Raw genomic sequence first — 6,753 nt, 5'->3', positions numbered from 1 at the left:
AAGTGTACAGCTCTTAAAATCTGAACACACCTGGTTCCGCAGACTTTTCAATTTCGAGTTGCAGCAACTCAGGATCTATTAAACACAGAGAAAGACAGAAACAATAAATATGAGGTCGATTAAGTCTAGACCATGTCAAACCAGAACGAGAACGAATGTATCGCCGTTTACATGAAATATGCCATTAGTATACGCTTTTAAAGATCATTTCCGAACTTAAGCCATTCAGTCCTTAAGTCGCTTATATCAGGAGCAAATGAAATGTGCCAATTTTCAGGAGTGTTGCATTGAAAAAGAAGAAGAAAATGAACAAGGAATGGAAAACTAAAACTCCGGCAGTGCTCACAGTAAAATATTTCAAATACAATACATAAAAATAGAATTACTGTGCAGAGTACATTTAACAATTATTCCACCAGCGCGTGCACGACATCAGACAATAGAGGAAGCGCTTAGAGGTCCATTTGATTAAAAGCATCGGCAAATCCTTGTTTCTAAAGGTAAAACGTTGTTTCCATAAAACATTAATCAGATATTTCAAAAAATTAGATGCACGCTAAATTTAATAAGAGAATAAGCTTCATGAAGTGTCCCCCTGCTTAACATCACTCAAGTCTACGAACAACCCTCCTGTAAAAACTACCTGTGACGGAAACCAGTATTAACGTTAACACTATTGGCCCGTTTGTGGATTCGAACCAATCACCTGGCAGTATGACCACTTCTGATAAAAGTCCTCACACAGAAGTCAAAAGTGCAATAGACAATCTACTCGCGCCCAAGATTATGGACACCACCTGGAAGGCGCAAACCCGCTAGACCGAAGACCACTTGGCGGAGAAACATCATCTCTCAGCTTAAACAACTAGATATCACCTGGGGCGAAGCGCAACACCTTGCACACAACCGACAAAAGTGGAGGCGATTGACACTGGCCTTATGTCCCACCGGGGACGAAGAGGCCTAACTAAGTCTACGAATACAGACAATTAACATAAAATAGTGTCCCTATACTCTGCTCACGAAGGAGAGATTAACAGCTGCATTTAACCCAACCTTAATGTAACGCTAACCGAAATACTTCCCTCATTGTTTGAAACAAGTAGCAAAATGGCTTGGACTCACGTTAACAGGACTTGACGAGTTAGGGGATATTTACATGAGACCGGCATGAATTCGTATCGGCCTTCATACACTTCTTCTTATGCGTTTACATGAGACCGACCTGACCTCGTCTCGGTTGCGGTCTGAGTTCGTACCGATCTCATATAAATTACAACAAATCTCAGACGGGGTCGAGGAATTTCAAGCCAGGTATGCTTTCGGGTCCGCCATATATATATTTATTAGACAAAAGATATAATTTTGTCCCGAAACCAGGCACCAAGCATTTCGTCCCGGTTTCATGTAAACCGCTGCAAAAATTTCATACCAGTCTGAGTTCGTTCGGTCTCATGTACATAACACCTTAGATACTATATGAGAATTGGTCGCGCCTCTAATTGCGTGCATTTCTGGACATAGGTGACTTTAATGTGACTTTTCCCTGGTGGAACATCTCAGCCAGTCCACTTGGTGTCAGAAAAAAGCTAATTCTGACGAGTTAAGACTGGACTATTTTCAAGGAGCAAGGAGTTTATCGAACAAAACTCTGAAAAGAGTGTTATGTCTAGCCTGCTTCAATTAACTTCTTATACTAAAAAAAGATAAAAATACAGATGAAGTTGTGGGCTTCTTCAAGTTCAAGAAGTTTTTGCTTGGCAGAGAATGGAGGGAGGGGAGCGAAAGGAGAGGGGGGGGGGGGTGGGGAGAGGAAGGGGGTTATAACCGAAAAGAAAAGAAACCCAAACTGACGAAGTCGGCAAAAACCGTGCAGTTGAGCCATACATGTTCAACGGCTTGGAGTGGGCTTATCGCTTATCGTCAAAGAAACTTCTGGCTGAACTTCTGTTTACAGGAAGATGGGCTACAAAGCAAGAAAATCCAGAAAGCTCCTCGTCAGAGTGACAAAATTCCGTGCCTCCTTGAACAGGGAATAGTCTTCTTTTTTTCAAAATAAAGGAAAATTCTACGTACCTCGCGACAAAGATCCCCACAGTAACTCGCACTTCCCCTGTATAAAGCGGCTGGAAACTGTGGGTAAGGTAATGAAAGAGTGATGAAGAATGTCAAAGACAGAAATATCACAAAGAGAAGGCAAATCCCCATTATCGAGCAAGCGGCTCCGCTTATTTCCCTTTCGTTAATAGTCAAGCAACCGCAACTTTCACTGCAATTCCGAGGAATCTGACCTACAAGCACTACGCGCCGAACTTTGAATGCACTTTGGCTTCCATCAATCAAATTTCCGAACATAGCCTCAAAGATCGACTCCGCCTTCGGAAAGTGAACAGGATTTTTTGTTTACTTCCCAGCTCCAATACCATTATGACATCTTTTTAGAGGTTCTTCAGTAAGAAGATTGGTACAGATTCCGTCACTTTTCATCGGCGTCGAGTTCGAATGTACGAATGAACCGTGGGAAAGATGCTGATTGGTAGGTTACGTCACGCATCAATTGATTTCGGCGTCAACTCTCGGCTTGGCGTCGGAAGTTTGATTGATGGAAGTCAAACCGAAGTTTTGCCGTGCCATCCCGAAGAATTATGAAAATTGCAGTGGGTCTTTTGTCCTCTCCGTTACTTCTCCTTAAGTATATTTTCTTGGCAGACCTGTTTTGTTACACACCCAGAACGAGTAAAAGATAATAACAGAAATGCAGACACAATAATCGTGTTTTTTCCCCTCCCACAATGCTGATGCTAACACATTGCAACCACCTTGACGATCCTTGATGGTCGGAAGAAATTTGAGTGCAGCTTTAAAGGTAACCTTTACGGCTAAAATGAATACATGGGTGAAAGTGACTTGAAAGTGATTCAATGGCGACGTTCCACTCAACCACTTCCTGTTAAGATTGCACCAAATTGCCCGCAAATTGGCAAGCTAATTCGAGAAGGCTGAAAATCACACGTACTGCGCTGCGACAAACCGAACTAACGAGAAATCGTCACAATTATTCCAGATGGCGTCTCCGCGAAATTTTGAAAACAGAAATACCGTAAGCGATTATGATATTTATTTACTTGGTTGCAAATGCATTCTTCGAAAAAAAAAGGGTAAATAAATTTGATTGTAAACATTATTTAAAGAGGTTTGAAGGCACTTTTTGACTGGTTCCATGTAATATTAATCACACCTGGAAAATAATGAAAGATTTGATCTTCAACCAATAAATGTGATCATTGAAAGTGTGGCCGTTCTTTTGTTCTCCAGCCGCTTATTATGCAACTGAGAGGGGATATTTTTTCAAGGATACCCTAGCAACTAACACTGGGTTCATATCGTTCTAATGGAAATACAAATGATCAAAAGTTGGAGTTCTATAACCATCACATAAGACTTAAAATGAGCCACGATTTCAACAAATGGTTATGTACAGAGAGAAATGAAACTAGACAGGACTGAAACTACCACGCAACCTTGATCGGCACTTGGCCACGCTACTTATAACAGTGTATACTGACCTTGTTGATGTAAGATCTCAAGCTTGCAAATACATGTCTCATCATGAATTCTGATTGGGGAATCTGAAGGAAGCTCCACAGTACACTAAACACCTGATAAGGAATAATAATAATAATAATAATAATAATAATAATAATAATACTACTACTACATGAGAAATGAAATGATGGTAGAACCAACTGGGATCTCGGAAAAAATGCGAGCCCCAGATGGGACAGCATAGCTCATAACTGCATCGCGCAGTCACCTTAAAGCATATCTGAGATGCGGTTGGCCGCATCTCAGATACGGCTCAGATGCGGTTGGCCGCATCTCAGATATGCTTTAAGGTGACTGTGCGATGCAGTTATGTAGCTGCGTGATGCAGCTCGAGTCAATACCCACATTTCACCCTTGCTCGCCATAGAGTCTCCAGTAGCTCAGTGGTTAGAGCATCCGACTAGATCACGGAGGGTCGTGGGTTCGAATCCCATCTGGGGCTCGCATTTTTTCCGAGATCCCAGTTGTTTCTACCATCATTTCATTTCTCATGTGTTTATATCATTCTCACAATAATAATAATAATAATAATAATAATAATAATAATAATAATAATAATAATAAGTAAGAAGCAATTCATTCCGGGATCTTTAACCCAACCAAAACACAAGCTACCCGAATTTCCAACGTAACCATACTCAAATTTGAAAGATTTTCCAGGCGAAGAGAATGAAATTGTCAAGTTTCCACAACTTTCCAGGTTTCCCATAATCACAAACAACCCAGCACTATGGGCCTTACATGATTTTATGAAAGATTTCAGGAGACGATTCAGGGGAACGAGTTAGTAACTAAACATACCTTCTTCATCAAAATATTGTCACCCTCATCTTGCTCCAGCTGGAACTAAAGCAGACAACAAGGCCGTCAATTTATGTATTCTTGGCTAGCACTCACGTGATTAGCAGGCCATGTGGTGTACAAAACAAATGCAAAATGTCGCTCGCGTTTTGCATAATACTAATGTTCAGTACACAAACATGGCCATAAGTTACAAAATGCATGAAAAAGTTCATGCGATTTTTCCATCGCTTTTTTTCCATAGCAACTTCCACTCTATAACCTATTTATGCAGCAAGGTTCCCATAAGGGTCTCGCCCAAGGTTTACTTTTTGGCGAGCGAAGCGACATCCCAGTGGAGAGCTAAATAAATATTAACAAATATTAATAAAGCCAATTAACTGCTTAATGAATCTTGCAGGAGACCCCAACGATGGGCTTACTCAGTAGCAGGTTATGAACTGGGACTTCCGGGTTCCACGTCCTGAACACTCGAATCAGTTGGTCACGTTGCCTTGGCAGTAAGGAACTTAAGCAGGAGACGTCTTTAAGCCACAGATAGACACCGGAAGTAACCATTTCTGTGCCTATCAGTTTTTTCAACTAATCATCTCTAATACAGAAAAACATACTTAGCAATATAAAAGTGGTAGAGTCAATACAAAAATTAAAAATGAGAAAGGGGCTTATCGTTTTAAGCCCCCAAATACGACTGACATTCGTTATTTCACTTACCTTAAAATGACCGCAAAAGAGTTCAATCGTATCTAAAACAATCAGACCAACTTCGTTCGCCAGATTACCCTCCAACAGGACTCTAGTTTGAATGTCCATATTCAAGCCTAAAGAAGACAAAGAAGGCAAAGTGTGTTACCCAGAGAAAGAATGCTATGATTTAAAACAAGTCGATTCAGCATAACTACAAACTTTATTCATCAGGAAATCGTCAGAGCCTAAAAATCTTCCAAGGTGTTTGAATCTTGCGGATCGAGTTCCCCATTCACATGTTATGTAATGTTGCGTTATAATCTTTCTATATTAGGTGGACTCGAAAGCCTTGTTGGAGAGCACAACGTTTTGCGCAACTGTGGCGAGTTGCACTTGTCACGTTTAATTTGATTGGTTGCATAACTCATTGTACAATAATAAAACGATAACTAGTGACCCAGAATCCGATGCAAGATGGTACCTGTGTCCCCGTTCCTCGTGATTCCCTTTCTCACCAACAGTTTTGTGAGTTACACTTCTGGTGCCCGTTGCTCGAAGCCTGGTTAGTGCTAACTGTTGCTTAAGAGGTATCAAAACCTATAGGTTTCCATGAGATTTAACGCTGGTTAGCGCTAACATGCTTCCAGCAACCCCGGCCTTGTGGCTACAAATGTTATGGAAAAGACCGATATAAGGAAAGAAACCTAACGGTTGTCAACCACCAGTAGTAATTCACTTCCAAACGAAGTTTTCAAGCGTTTGTGCCTAGCGGTGGTCACCTGGATTACTCTAGGATTTTTCTTGTTGTGAACTGGCTTCCCGTTCTTAAGAGAAATTCAAACGAGCCCAAATTATTCTGTAAACTAGGCTACCCAGTTCTCAATGAAAAAAAAAAACAGAAACCAAACAAACAAAAGATTGCCTAGAGTCATGAGCTCTGTGTGAGGACAAGAAACCGAGAAAATACGGTGGCATTCAAATCTGACGTTTGCGGATCACCTTCGAAGCGGCCCGTGATATAAAATACCTCATAAAATACCTCATAGCAGCTAATTTTTACCTCCACTGCTTGCCGCTCTCGAGTGACGGGTCTTTCCCTGGTTGGACACACCCCCTTGGTATTTCTGTTCAAGGAACTGTTTGGTTGTTTCGCTGTTTGTGCTGCAACACAGTGTGTAAGTGGAAAAAGAATCAGAAAGGAAGTCACCATGAAAAGAAAACCAAACAAATTAAAGGTATATGATTCAGTGATGATGATTGGACTTTAGTGTCGGGTTATCAGATATGTCCAGAAATGCACCAACGTAGACGCAAACGTATTTCACTAAGCGTCACATAGCTCTTCTCCCCAACTTCAACACAACTTATGTCTCGGGTTATAAGGTTGACGCAAAAAGGCAAACCGGTGAACCAAGGCAATGGTGAAAAGACATTTACGAAAGACGTTTGCATTTAGTGTTATGACTGAATTACAATGTATCAGAGATTTAACAAACGCTTAAACTGTCAGAATATATAATTACACTGACGTAATGGAATTAAGACGTTGTTTTAACTTGGGTGTTCTTGAAAATTAGTTGCCACATATTTAAGAAGTCCAGTCTTAAAAGAGGCAAAATACGGCAAGTATTTTACTTGTTAACCTTTAAAGATTGTAAG

At 40.8% G+C, this 6,753-nt stretch overlaps 1 pseudogene; it reads right to left on the bottom strand.

Moving 5' to 3' along the window:
• LOC138030901 (dedicator of cytokinesis protein 9-like) overlaps nucleotides 1-6,753 on the bottom strand; it is a 43,925-nt pseudogene that overhangs the window by 736 nt on the left and 36,436 nt on the right.

The sequence above is a fragment of the Montipora capricornis genome, chromosome 13 (genome assembly GCF_036669925.1).
Source record: "Montipora capricornis isolate CH-2021 chromosome 13, ASM3666992v2, whole genome shotgun sequence".
NCBI lineage: Eukaryota > Metazoa > Cnidaria > Anthozoa > Scleractinia > Acroporidae > Montipora > Montipora capricornis.
The sequence above is the reverse complement of the archived record's forward strand: the minus strand, read 5'-3'. Positions and strand labels throughout refer to the sequence as shown.